Source organism: Panthera pardus, unplaced genomic scaffold (assembly GCF_024362965.1).
Source record: "Panthera pardus isolate Hobbes unplaced genomic scaffold, ASM2436296v1 HiC_scaffold_13, whole genome shotgun sequence".
Classification (NCBI taxonomy): Eukaryota; Metazoa; Chordata; class Mammalia; order Carnivora; family Felidae; genus Panthera; species Panthera pardus.
This window is the reverse complement of record NW_026526688.1, coordinates 60,917,920-60,933,212: the sequence shown is the minus strand read 5'-3', so window position 1 is coordinate 60,933,212 and position 15,293 is coordinate 60,917,920.

Sequence of the window (15,293 nt, the reverse complement as noted above, 5' to 3'; positions counted from 1 at the left end):
TCTGACTCTATGAATTTGTCTACCATAGGTGTCTCATGTAAGTGGAATCATAGAATGACTGGCTTATTTCATTTAGCATAAGATCTTCAAGGTTTATCCATGGGTGTAGCATGTGTCAGATTTTTATTTTCTTTCTTTCTTTCTTTCTTTCTTTCTTTCTTTCTTTCTTTCTTCTTCTTTCTTTCCTTCACAATTTTTTTAATGTTTGTTTTTTTAGAGACAGACAGAGAGAGAGCAAGTAGGGGAGAGGCAGAGAGAGAGGGAGACACAGAATCCAAAGCACGCTCCAAGCTCTGAGCTGTCAGCACGGAGCCTGTGGGGCTCGAGCTCACAGATCACAAGATCATGACCTAAGCCAAAGCTGGATGCTTAACAGACTGAGCCACCCAGGCAGCCCCCAGATTTTTCTTTCTTTCTAAGGTGGAATTGTATGTAAGCCCCATGTGGTTATTCATCATCCATTATTGACACGTGGGTTGCTTCCACCTTTTAGCTACTTTGATTAATGCTTCCATAAACATGGGCATACAATATCTGCTGAAGACCATTTTCAATTCTTTGGGAGTATATGCCCAGAAGTGGAATTGCAAGATCATAAGGTAATTTTATTTTTTTAATTTTTTTGAAAGAACTGCCATACTATTTTCCACTGCAAGTGCATAATTTTATATTCCCAACAACAATGTGTATGGGTTCCAATTTTTTCACATCCTCCCTTACACTTTTGATTTCCTGTTTAATAGTAACCATTATAATAGGTGTGAGGTGGTAACTCATTGTTTTTTTTTTTAAGTTTATTTTCTCGTAAGGTGGTGGAGGGGAAGGAGGAGAGAGGGAGAATCCCAAGCAGGCTCCGTGCTGCAACAGCACAAAGCTCTATACGGAGGTTCCATCTCATGAACCAAGAGATCATGACCTGAGTCAAGATCAAGAGTCAGATAAAGACTGAGCCACCCAGGCATTCCTCATTTTGGTTTTGATTTGCATTCCTTAATGATGTTGAGGATCTTGTTTCATGTACTTTTGGCTTTTATAACCCTATAGTTCTAATTGTATGCCCAATTATCCTTTCAGTTATTAATATTGATTTATTTCAATTTTTAATATTATAATAATAACAATAAAATATTTGGGAAGTTTACTATGAAACAGACATGGGTTGAGTGCATTGCAAGTATTGGCCCACTTGATCCTTGCAAAAACCCCCTTAAATTTTTTTTTAATGTTTATTTTTGAAAGAGAGAGAGAGAGACAGAGAGTGAGCGGGGGAGTGGCAGAGAGAGAGAGGGAGGCAGGAGATCTGAAGCAGGATCTGAGCTGTCAGCACAGAGCTGATGCAGGGCTCAAACCCACGAACTATGAGATCATAACCTGAGCCGAAGTCAGTCACTCAACTGACTGAGCCACCCAGGTGCCCTACAAAAATCTTAGAGGTATATATCATTTTCCTCACTTTTCAAAAGCAGAAAGTGGAACACAATTATTTAAACTAGGTCTCACAGCTAGTAAGTCTTAGAAGTCTGGACTCCAGGTTCTAAGCCATTGAGGTGTCCCTCCTACTGGCATTGGTTAACTCATTTATTTGAGTCTAGAATCCCATCTTTTCACACCTATATAGGCTATTAATTCATAAATTATCTCTTTTGTCCTTTTATTTAACATTTTACTGGTACCTTGCCTCACCTACTATTGGTACCATCCATTTAAGTATGGGAAATTTCATCTTATTTTACTTTACTTTAACTTAATTCACCTTACCTTACTTAGTCTTATCAAAACTAAAAACCTTCTCTGACCCTATATTTAATTGCAACCCACTCAAGCTTCTCTTCATTATCAAATTCCTTTGCTTACTGTTATTTTCCTTACTGCCCAGTCTCTCATCAACTCACCTCATTCTGGTCTCTACATCTAGCAATCTTCTGACACGGATTTCAATGAAATATCCTCTTTGCTAAATATAATGGGCATTTTTCATCTTTCTTGAATTTTTGAAGCATTTGACCCTCTGACTAATTGTTGCTTCCTGAAATTCTTCTTGGCTCTGATGAAAAGACACTCCTTTGTTTGCTTCCCACTTCTCTGACAGACTTCTCAGTGTCCTTTTCATCTTTTTTTTCCCCCTTAATTGCTGAAGTTCTTCAGGGTTTACCTAGACCCTCCTTTCTAGTCAGTCCTGCCTTCCTATACTATTAATTATATATGCTGGTGTTTCCCAAATTTGAAGCCTTCCACCTTATTTCTCTCTGACCCATATGAACTTCAGTCCATATATCTTACTGCTCATTGGTCTCCCTTTTGCTTGTCCTTCAATATTTACAATATTTTCTTCAAAAACCATTTATCCCCTCTCTGCTATCTAATTAATGTGAAGTCTACACAGTTGCTCAAGCCTGAACTTAATCCTATGTCTTTCTCAACCCCTAACATTAATCAGTCATCAGTTTCTGCTGATGTTCTGTACTAGGTAATTCCCTCTATCCATCTTTGTCTTGTAGAAAGGAGAAACATTGTGCAATGCTTTTGTTCCATTCACATTGGCCCATTTGCTGTGTCTTGAATATGCAAAACTGGTTTTCTTTCATTAGGTGCTAGCAGCAGCTGTTTCTATTCAAAATATGTTTCTCTCCTATTTCTTAGACTTTCCACTTTTCAAAATTTCCTTTTAAAGATATTTGATTTTTATTTTTTATTTTAAATACAATTTACAAAAACCCCTAAAATATTTATATAGTCACCTTTCTTTTGTTATTCTTTGACTGAAATACAATCTACTGAACTATAAAAATCTTTTATTCTAAAGATGGTCTCAATAGAAAGCCAATGTATTAGATAATAAGGATTTATTACACCATCTTTTTATTGTCACATAAAAAAACTTACCATGCCTTATATCTTCATATATCAGTGGTATAACTGGCTTCTCTGTCACAAACTTACACATTTTCTCCAAGCAATTCTTTCTTTTGAATTTTTGAATAGGCGAGATCCAATTTTTATTTTTATGAGTTTTATTTGCGAAGTATTCATTTCCTTTTAATGTTTATCATAAAAATTACAAAACACATCATTTAACTTAGTGGAATTCTATCCTTTAGGGAACACAAAACAAATTGTGAGCTATTTTTTTACCTTTAAAACCTAAACAAAAAATTTAAAGTCCCACCCAAAATGATCTTGGCTGTTAAAATCTGTTTTTAATGCAATAAAGAGAAAGTATTAAGAAGTAATATATTTTGACAATTATAGACTAATTTAGGCACAAAATGAATGGAAGATGGAAGAACATATACTAAAAACTAAAGTCACACATCAGTACCATAGAAAATATATTAACTGCAATCTGCAAAATGGTTTTGGGGAATACTAAGGACTTTAAATTCACTTAATCTGGAACGTTTATACGAATCCTGCACATTTTCACTGTATTCTTTCTACGAGTAGCGTTAGGTTCCCAATAGAATGGGGTAGAAACTACAAACATTTTTCAAATACTCCCTGTCCCTAGTATGCATAAACTCTTCATTTTCCACATCCTCCACCAAAATGGAAAATGTGTTATAATTGATGAACTTACATTGACAATTGTCACCCAAATTCCATGGTTTACATTAGGATTCACTGTTGGTATAGTACATTCCGTGGGTTTAGACAAATGCATAGTGACACGTATCCACTATTGTAGTAGCATCCAGAGTAGTTTCACCACCCTAAAAATTCTCCACACTTTACCTAATCATTCCTCCCTCCCCTTTAACTCCTGGCAGCCACTGATCCTTTTATTGTTTGTGTGGTTTTGCGTTTCACAGAAAGTCATATATTTGGTATGTAACTAGCCTTTTCAGACTGGCTTCTTTTACTTAGAAATAGACATTTAACTTTCCTCTTTTCATGGCTTGATGGGTCATTTTATTTTAATGCCATTTATTTAGTCATTTTTACACCCAGTGTCTGCATATACTCCAGTTTATTTATCCATTCCCTGAATGAAGGGTTTCTTGGCTGCTTCCGAGTTTTGTCAATTATAAAAACAAACAAACAAACAAACAAACAAACAAACTGGTATAAACATCCGTGTGCAGATGAGGAAATAAATTTTCAACTCATTCGGAGAAATACCAAGAATAGTTGTTGGATTGTAAGATAAGAGTATGTTTAGTTTTGTAAAAAAACAAAAAAACAAAAAAACAAAAAAAAACACCAATTTGTCTTCCAAAGTGGCTGTAGCATTTTTACATTCCTATGACCAATGACTGAAAATTCCTGTTGCTCCACTTCCTCACCAACATTTGGCTGTGTCAGTGTTCCAGATTTTGGCCATTCTAATAGGTGTGTAGTGATATTTCACTGTTTTTTTTAAATGTTTATTTTGTTGGTTTGTTTTGAAAGAGAGTGTATCCCTGGGTGCTCATGCCAGAGCAGGGGGAGGGACCAAGAGAGAAGAGAAAGAATCCCAAGTAGGCTATGAGCTGTCATGGTGGCGTCCAAAGTGGGGAATCAATCTTACAAACTGTGAGATCATGACCCGAGCCCATATCAAGAGTCAGATGCTTAACTGCTGAATGGACTGAGCCACCCAAGTGCCCCTCATTGTTGTTTTAATTTCACTTTCCTGTTGACATATGATGTAGAGCATGTTTTAATATGCTTATTTCATATGCATTTTCCTTTGGTAAGGTTTCTGTTAAGGTCTTTGAGCCATTTTCAAACGAGGCTATTTATTATGGTTAAGTTTTAAGAGTTCTGTTTACATTTTTGATAATAATCCTTTATCAACTATGACAATTATTTCTTCAAATACTATTTCTTAGCTAATGAGGTTATAAATGAATGGAAAATAAAATGCTAAGTACTTTGCGATTTATTTTCAGGCAAGTCATAGGTCTTTGCAATCTTTACAAAATATTGAAAATTAAATTAAGCTGCATTGTAGTGGGAAATATACTACTTATATATTAACTATGCCTAATCATTTGACACTTCGGTTGGATTTAGTATTTATGTAAATTCTAGGAAGATTTTTTTTCGTATATTTATTCACAGGAAACAATGGTGTTACTTCTATTTATTATTTCAGAAAAAAATAGGAAGTACCAAGTAGTTGTAGTGTAAGGCTGAATTTTAACAGTTGTTTGTGGTGGCTAGTAGCACAGAGAACTTTTCCCTGTGTGTAGCTGCTACAGCTTGCTTTTCTTGATTTGTTAAAGTAACTTAGGGCTCTTAGAAATCTGCCCCCTTTGATTGCTCTGGGATATTTTGAGTGATATTCCCATTAATCTGGATTTAAGCTTAGTGAGTTGAGAATCAGTGAAAAAGAAGTAGGAGGATTTGATGCTCTGTGGCTCCAAACAAAACCCTGTGGAGTTCAGATAAAGCACAGAAGGGACACTTGGAATAGCAAATTTAATTCCTCAGCACGGGGGAAAAAGGAATTTTTTTTCCTACCCAGCAATTGAGTGTTTGCTATTATTGACCAATGGGGAAGAGATACAGTAACTATGTATTATGCAGAAGGCGGGCACTAAATGTGTGGGGGCAGTCAACTTTCCAAGCACTTGCTTTTGTAAATTAGAGTAAGCATATTATTGAGAGCCTTAAAAGACAATTGAGTTTTTATATGCTACAAACCTAAGTATAATATATTTGAAATGATGAAAGTTTCCCTCCCCCCAAAATAACATATAGCACTTTGTTTGAAAGTTAATGTCTATTCTCATGACTCTATTGATGTTTGAAATTATTTTAGTTGATAAAATGTGAACAAATCAGTTCACTGAATTTTCTAAGTGAAGTCTGTCTTATACAGAATGGAATTCTCTTTTCTCCAATGACGACGAAACTTATTGAAACAACAAATGAAAATTCCTGATCAAGTGGTTCCTGCCCATTGGAAGTATCACACTGATTGATGTTTTAGATCCTGGCTAATTCATTCTGAACATTAAACCAGGCATATTTGTCCACATAATTGGCTTATAAAGTAGATTTGATGAGTTAACCAATATAGAATGAAATATTTCCAAATTGCTTAAGTTTTGTGTGTATGTGTGCATGTTTAACATGAGAAAAATCCTAATAACGTCTAACTACGAAGAATAGAGAGGAAGGATTCTTAGGCTTCTAGTCACAAAATAAAATTCAATCATCAGTATCACTGGGTGCTTGCCATTCATACTCAGCTGTGGCTCCTGTCTTAGTATATTTTCTGGGACTTATATATTTATTTGCTTGTCATGATTGTTTTGATATTCAGCTGACAAACTATACCAAATGACTGACATGAGCAAATACCACGGGAATGTCAAGAGCAAAATAAGATGACAGTTGAGTATATTACCATTTTAAATGGACTGTCTTACTCTGCTGAATGTTGTTTGTTTGTTTGTTTGTTTGTTTGTTTCTTTTCCTACCTGTCATGCTTGATTAACTGGATCCCACTTTAGATATGCAGTGGTTCAAGTTATACTTAGTGCTCTCTATTTAGTAAAATGCAGCTTCTGTGATTATGAAAACATTAAGATTTACTTGCCTTTCATTCTCTAGCTCCAGAATTAAAGAAGGCCAATGGGATATGGGAGACAAAGTATACCTCTGACTAAATTTTAGGAATCAGTTTTTATTAAATGTTCATTAATTTGGAAAATAGTAAGCACATATAAGGCTGCTGATAATCTAGATTTTTTTAATGATATACAGACAAATATTCAGTGTCATCAGAATCAAATGAAGATATCAGAATAAAATGTTGAGATACATGAAATATAATTATGATATACATTATTAAGGTAAATTTTAATAAAAATTGATCCAAGCATGTTTGCTCATTCACTATTAAACATGGGAAACTAAAATTAATTTTTAAAAATCCTTTTTAATATGTTTATTTTTGAGGGAGAATGTGGGGGAAGGGCAGAGAAAGGGGGGACAGAGGATATGAAGCAGTCTCCATGCTGACAGCAGAGAGACTGATGTGGGGCTTGGACCCGCAAACCTTGAGATCATGACCTAAGTAGAGATTGGATGCTTAACTGACTGAGCCACCCAGGCGCCCCTTAAAAAATTTTAGAAAGCTTGGAATTTTACATTCTTTTCCTTTGAGTTGTTACCTTTTACATTTTGCTTTTGTCCATATCTCTAATTGTCTCCAAGGTTTTATAGTTTGTTCCCCCAAGCTTTTATAAAATTTCTAGAAGACACAAAAAAGAAATATGGATTTGATTGAATTAATGACTTAGGATCTAAAAGTAAAACCTATAGGAATGTGTGTGTGCATGTATAGGGGACCTTAGGACTGTTATTCAGTTTTTGAGATCCCACTTTTGTGTATTTTGAGATTTTGGCTGTGTTCTAAGCTGTAGAGTTTGCTGGAGGCAGAGTTCCCAATAAATGCGGTATTTTGAAAAAGTTTGCTTTTTGTTCCTCAAATAATTTTCTAGAATAAGAGACAAACCACAATAAAGACACAGTAGTTCTCATCAAGGTTTAGATATCAGGCTTGCAAATCAAAATACTGCCTAGAGCAAAAGCAAAAATATTCCCTCTCTTTGCATTTAAAATTCATGAAATGACAGAAAAATTAAATAGCACCATAAATCAAATAATATATAAACATAGTATAAGCTTACACTCTATCTGCCTTTCTAAGTCTTTTAAAATTTAAGTGATTTTATAAAAGCTGATTTTCTAAGAAGTTATTCTAAAGTGGCATTTCACATAAAACTTGAAAGAAAATTTAAAAATTCAATCCAAAGAGGGACCGCTTTATAGATCTGTGCAGGGTCAAGTTATTTAGATATGCACTAGTTCTCAAATATTGGTGTACGTGAGAATCACATGGACACTTGTTTAAAAGGCAGATTCCAATATAACTGGGTAGGCCTTAAGCCCTAGAATCTGAATTTTCATGACCACCACAGGCAATTCTAGTGCAAGTTATTCTTAGACTACACTTTGAAGAATTTGGTCAAGAGTCTGTGATAGAGGTATAGTCCTCCTATTGACAGGACTAGCCACTCTTGGGAGCTTGTTAGAAATGTAGAAATCTCAGGTGCCACCTAAGAATTTGTTTTTTAACAAGATCCTCAGCTGACTCATAAGCATTTTAGGGCACTGGATTAGAGCCTATTACTTGTGAAGTCATTAACTTTGTAAGTTTTAAAGTAACCTTAGGGGCTACTTTATGGATGAAGGGGAGTAAGAGGTACAGGCTTCCAGTCATGGAATGTACAAGTCACAAGGATGAAAGGAACAACATAAAGAATATGGTCAATGATATTATAATATTGTTGTATGGTGACAGATGGTAGCTACTCTTGGGGTGAGCATAACATAACGTATTGTTAAATCACTGTGTTTTATACTTGAAACTAATGCAACGTGTCTCAATTATAATTCTTTTTTTTAATTAAGTAACTTTGGAGTCTATAGTAAGATAAAAAATATATACTTAGATCCAACCAGCTGCCTCATGGAGTAGAGAACTATGCATCAGTCACAAGGAAGATGCTGGATGCTGTTGAGTTCAGGTGTTTATGTCAGTGCTAATGCTGGAATTTCTTCCAGTGTGGAATGTGCAATTCCTGCAAGTCCTATTTGCAGGTCTAATGAAACTTTTGTTCATGAACTGCCAAGGGAAAGAATTGGACATGTGAATTCCAGCAAGAATATTCACTCTTTGCCAGAAATATTTATAGCCCCAACAGTGTTTGTAACTTACTAATTCTCTTTGAAGGAAAGGATCATGGTTCTTATGACTCTCAGGCATGGAAAAGGGCATTATGTAATGCAGGCAATTTTTTTTTAATAGATGCTAGTTCCATTTCACTTTCTTTAATTGATAAACTTCATTTCTTTAAGAGTAGTTTTAGGTTCACAGCAAAATGGGGTGGAAAGTACCTAGACTTTCCCTATAACATCTGACCCCCATACCACTTTCCTGGGTAACAGACCAGACACAACCTCTCCCAATATCAACATCCTGCACCACTGGTACATTTGTTACAATTGATAAATGTACACTGACACATCATTATCACCCAAAGTCCATAGTTTACATTAGTATTCACTCTTGATGTGCCCAATTCAATAGACTTGAAGAATGCATAATGATACATACAACTATTAAAGTATAATGCAAAATAGTTTCCACTGTTCTCTGCCTATTCATGCTTCCATCCCCTTCCCTCTGGCAACCAACTAACCTTTTTACTGTCTCCATAGTTTTACCTTTTCCACAATGTCATTTGGTTAGAATTATACAGTATGTAGACTTTTCAGAATAGCTTCTTCTTGGCTTATCAGAAACAGTTAAATAAAACATATTTATAATTGACTACATACACACACACACACACACACACATATATATATATACACATATATATACATATATATGTATATATGTGTGTATATATATGTGTATATATATATATGTGTGTGTGTGTGTATATGTATATATATATGTATATATATATGTATATATATATATGTGTATATATATATACACACATGAGGCATAGGTCAGTAATATGTGTAACTTTATTTTGAATGTGCTTAGATACCCTCAACATTAAAACTTTTGTCTCCCGCGAACATCTATTACTGTGTATTTCAATCTAATACCCTACTTATCACTTTCCAATCCTTGAAGCTAAAAAACAAACATAAAAGCAAACAAAAAAATGGAAATAAAAAGATATGTTAAATACAGACAAAAAATTTCCAAAAGATATATATTTCCTAATAAAATTAAGGAATAGAGAAAGCAGAAGCAAACCTTTTTAGTTACTTTAGGAACACCTTGATTTCTTTCAGACCCTGAACAAACAATTAATTTTATGACTGAGTTTTTGATACTTATTTTATAATGCTGAGATGAGTATTTCCTCTATATGTCTTCCTGCCAAGTTCAAAAACATCCTAAAACTATTAGGATATGTCACTGTGGATCATAAAGACAAAGAAGAAGGAGCAAATGTCCCATAAAATTAAAGACTCATATAGCTGTATTTCAACACAGAATGAGAGACATACTACGTCAATTTTCCTACATTTTAACCATGTTTTGATAAAACTAGAGCCTAAAAAATTTACTGTTTTACAATAAATAAGATTTGAAGTGAGCAAAAAGTATATATATTTTATAAAACTATATTATTCTCCAGTTATAAAAGCAATATACATTTATTACAGACATTTGGCAAATTTTCAATACATAAAGAAGCAAATATAAACCACCCATAATGGTGATTCTGCTAAATAAATGAGAAATTTTATCCTCTTGGACAACTAGGATTTCTTTCTGTTGATGTGGTGGGAAAGGTTTTTGTGTGTACTTATGACTCATTGTATCTTCACTAACAGAGCAGGAAGGATGTTACCCGAAGGTCATATAAAAAACAATTCAGGAGAGAAAAGTAAAAGTACATATTTTTAGGATATCATTTTGCCATTAAGCAGAAATCATGGGTACAATTACTTATATGGAATATTTTTTGAAAGGAAATGGGCGATATGCTTTATATATATTATCATATTTAATTCTAACACCTTCACTTATTCAATGAAAAAATAGTTTTGAGAACTTAGCATTGTTTCTGATATCACAAACCTCTAAATGGCATTTACAAGATACAAATAAACATTGTTATAATTCCAAAGCCCATGATTCATATAGTTCCTCTATATGGTAGGACAACCATTAAAAATAGTTCTACATTTACAACCTTCTCTTCTTCTCCCTCACACTACACTACCAAAGAAATAAACTAGAAACAGAGCTCTTTTTTTAAAGCTTATCTTGATAATTGCATTAGGATGAACAATATGACTTATAGTGAATGAATGGTAGGAAGGATCCTAAAAGGAAATTGAGCTGTTTATTAACAAATAAATGGAGAAGTGAGGAGACAGTTAAGGACAAGCAAATTTTTTTTGAAAATTTATGTTGGTTTCTTTATGCTTCTTGACTTCCTTCACCCATTTCTCCTACTCCACTCTGGCACCCCAACTCTGGCAACCACCAATCTGTTCTCTGTATCTATGAACTTATTTTTTTGTTTTGTTTTGTTTTTAGATGCCACGTGTAGGAGAGATCATATGGTATTTGTCTTTCTCAGTCTGACTGATTTCATTTAGTATAATGACCTTAAGATTTATCTATGTTAGTGCAAATAGCCAGTTTTCATTGTTTTACAAAGATGAATAATATTCGAGTCAACATATAGTAGACTCCTGAACAACAGGGAAGTTAGAGGAACCAACTGTCTATGCAATTGAAAATCTGTTTACAAATTTTGATTCACCCCAAACTTAACTACTAATACCCTACTATATATATCCTGGAAGCCTTATTCATAACACAAAAAATAGGTTAACACATATTTTGTATGTTATATGTATTATATACTGTATTCTTGGAACTAAGTAAGATAGGAAAAATAAAATGTTATTAAGAAAGTCATAAGGAAGAAAAAACACAGGGATAATACTGGATTGTATTGATCAAAACAATTCATAATTGGGCCTGCTCATTTCAAACACTTGTTCGAGGTCAACTGTAAATTACCATATTTCCTTTATCCATTCATTGTCAGTGGACATTTAGGTTGTTTCTATGTCTTGGTTACCGTAAAAGCTTGCAGTGAACATTGAGGTGCAAATACATTTTGAGTTAGGTTTTTGTTTTATTCTGATAAATACACAGAAGTGGAATTCCTGGATTATATAATTCTATTTTTAATTATTTGAAAAACTTTCATACTGCTTTCCATAGTGGTTGCACCAATTTACGTTTCCTTCCACAATGGAAAAGGGTTCTTTCTTCTCCACATCCTCAGAAGATTGTTCTTTTTTGTATTATTGATAATAGCCATTCTAACAGGTGTGAAGTGGTATCTCATTGTGGTTTTATTTTGCATATTTCTGATTAGTAATGTTGAGCATCCTTTCCTGTGTCTGTTGGCCATCTATATGTCTTCTTTGGAAAAAATGTTTATTCATATCCACTGCTCATTTTTAATCAGACTTTTTATTGCTACAGAGTTGTATAAATTCTTTATATATTTTGGATATTAACTTCTTATCAGATATATGTTTTACAAATATTTTCTCCCATTCAGTATGTTCCTTTTTATTTTGTTGATGGCTTCCCTTGCTGTGCAGAAGTTTTTAGTTTAATGTAGTCTCACTTGTTGATTTTCACTTTTATTTCCTGTGCTTTTGGTGTCAAGTATTAATTGCCAAAACTAATATCAAAAAGTTTGCTACTTATATTTTCTTGTAGAAGCTCTGTTGTTTTAGGTCTTATATTCAACAATTTAATCCTTTTTGAGTTTATTTTGTGTATAATAAAAGATAATGGTCTGGTTTCATTCTTTTGTACGTGATTGTCCAATTTTCCCATTACCATTTATCGAAGAGGCTATCCTTTCCCATTGCATGTTCTTGGCTCCTTTGTCATAAATTAGTTGACCATATCCTGGGATTTCTACTCCTTTTCATTGATCTATGTGTCTGTTTATGTGCCAACACTATATGTAATTTGAAATTAGGGGGCTCTGTTCTTCTTTCTCAAGATGGTTTTGGCTTTGGGTCTTTTGAAGTTCCATACAATTTTTAGGATAGTATGCTCTGTTTCTTTGAAAAACTGCTATTGGAATTTTGATAGGGATTGCTTAGAATCTCTAGCACTCTGGGTAGCACAAACATTTACCAATACTGATTCTTTCAACTCATGAGAACATAGTATCTTTCCATTTATTCATGTATTCTTCCATTTCTTTTATTAATATCTTATAGTTTTCAGTGTTTAGACCTTTTACCTCGATGGCTAAATTTATTCTTAGATATTTTCTTCCTTTTGAGGGAATTATAAATAGAGTTGCTTTCTTAATTTCTTTTTCTGATTATTTATTAATTGCGTATAGAAATGTGGCAAATTTTTACATATTGATTTATATCCTAAAACTTTAATGAGTTTGTATGCCTTAACAGATTTTTGGTGGAGTCTTTAGAGGTTTTTATATATAATATCATCTCATCTGCAAATAATGGCAGTTTTACTTCTTCATTTCTGATTTGGAAGATTTTATTTCTTTTTCTTGCCTAATTACTATGGCTAGGACTTCCAGTACTATGTTGAATAAAAGTGGTAAGAATGGACATCCTTGTCTTAATCTTAGAGAAAAAGTTTTCAGCTTTTCATTTTTGAAAGGTTAGCTTTGGGCAATTATATTGTTGAGGTACACTGACTCTATACCAGATTTGTTGAATTATTATCATAAATAAATGTTGAATATTGTTGAATACTTTTTCTACATCTACTGAGATGATATTATTTTTATCCTTCATTTTGTTAATGTGGTATATCAATTGAACCATGCTTGCATCTCTGAAATTAATTCCATTTGATGATGGTGTATGATCTTTTTAATGTATTGTTGAATTGGGTTTGCCAGTATTTTATTGAATTTTTACATCTATGTTCATCAGGGGTATTGGTTTATATTTTATATTTTTCTGGCATTCTTGTGTGGTTTTGGTATCAGGGTAAGGCTGGCCTAGTGAAATTAGTTTGGAAGTGCCCACCCCTTTTCTATTTTTTGGAAGATTTGAGAAGAATTGGTAATAAATCTTTAAATGTTTGGTAGAGCTCACCAGTGAATCCAATGATCCTGGAATTTCTTTGTTGGGAAGTTTTTTTTTATTACTTATTCAATATTACTAGTAATCATTGTGTTTAAATATTCTATTTCTTTATGATTCAGTCTTGGTAGGTTGTACATTTCTAGGAATTTGTTCTAGGTTTACAATTCCCCAGTATATAATTGTTTATAGTCTCATAATCTTTTGTAGTTCTATGGTATCAGTTTTTACATGTTCTCTTTTATTTCTGATATTTTAATACTGTCTCTTTTTTTCCCTAAAGAATCTACCTAAAAGCTTGTAAACTGCATTTATCTTTTTCAAAAAAGCCCTCAGTTTCATTGTTATTTTCTAATTTTTAAGTCTCTATTTCATTTATTTTGGCTCTGATCTTTTTATTTCCTTCTGTCTACTAACTTTGGACTTTGTTCTTTTTCTTATTTCTTGAGGTGTAAGTTTAGTTGTCTATTTGATATCTTTCTCAGTTCTTGAAGTACACATTTATTACTATAAAATTCTATCTTAGAACTGCTTTTACTGCATCTCATAAGTTTTGGTACATTGTATTTCAATTTTCATTTGTCTCAAGCTTTTTCAAAATTTCTCTTTTAATTTATTCATTGACTCATTTGTTGTTCAGAAATGTGTTGCTGAATCTCCACATACTTGCAAATTTTTCAGATTTTTAATGTATCTAATTTCTGATTTTATACCATTTTGGTTAGAGAAGTGGCTTGATATTATTTCAAACCTCTTAAATTTATTAAGACTTGTTTGCAGCCTTCTGTGTAATCTATTCTGAAGAATGTTCCCTGTGCACTTGAAAAGAATGTGTATTATCTTGCTTTTAAATGGAATATTCTGTATATTTTTCTTAATTCCAGTTGGTCTAATGTATCATATAAGGTCGATGTTTCCTTATTGCTCTTAGGTTTGTAAGTCTATCCATGATGTAAGTGGAGTATTAAAGTCCCTCACTCCTTTTGGGTGTGTTAATGTGTGTGCTTTATACATTTAGGTACTCCTCTGTTGAAATATTTACAAATATTATATCTTTTTATTGGATTGACCCCTTTATCATTATGTAATGACCTTCTTTCTTTTTATACTCTTTGTTTTAATGTCTGTTTTGATATAAGCATAACTCCCCCACCTTTTTAGTATATTTCCATATTTTTCTCATGTGACAGTAAGAGACCTGGTTCTCATTATCCCGAATATATTGAACTATTGATTAATTACCCTGTGTGTAGCTGCATAAGTAACTATTCCCATGTAATAATATCCCTAAAAATTTAGCAGCTTTAAACATTACGTATTTATCAACTCTCATTTTCTATGGATCAGAAATCCAGACACGGGTTAGCTGGGTCTTCTGTGGGATTGAGCATTGGAGGGGTGATCTCATCTGGATTCCTAAATGAGGAAGAATCAACTTCCAAGCTTATTCAGGTTGTGGTAGAAATTAATTTTCTTATACTTGTCAGACTGAAAAACTCATTTTCTTGCAGGATGTTGCCTACAAGCCACCCTTAAATCCTATCCTGAAGTTCCTCATTATATGGGTTTTGCTTCCTTCCTCAAAGTTAGCAAGGGAAATAGAAACTTCAGGAAGAGAGTACCACATTTTTATAAAATAACTCATATAT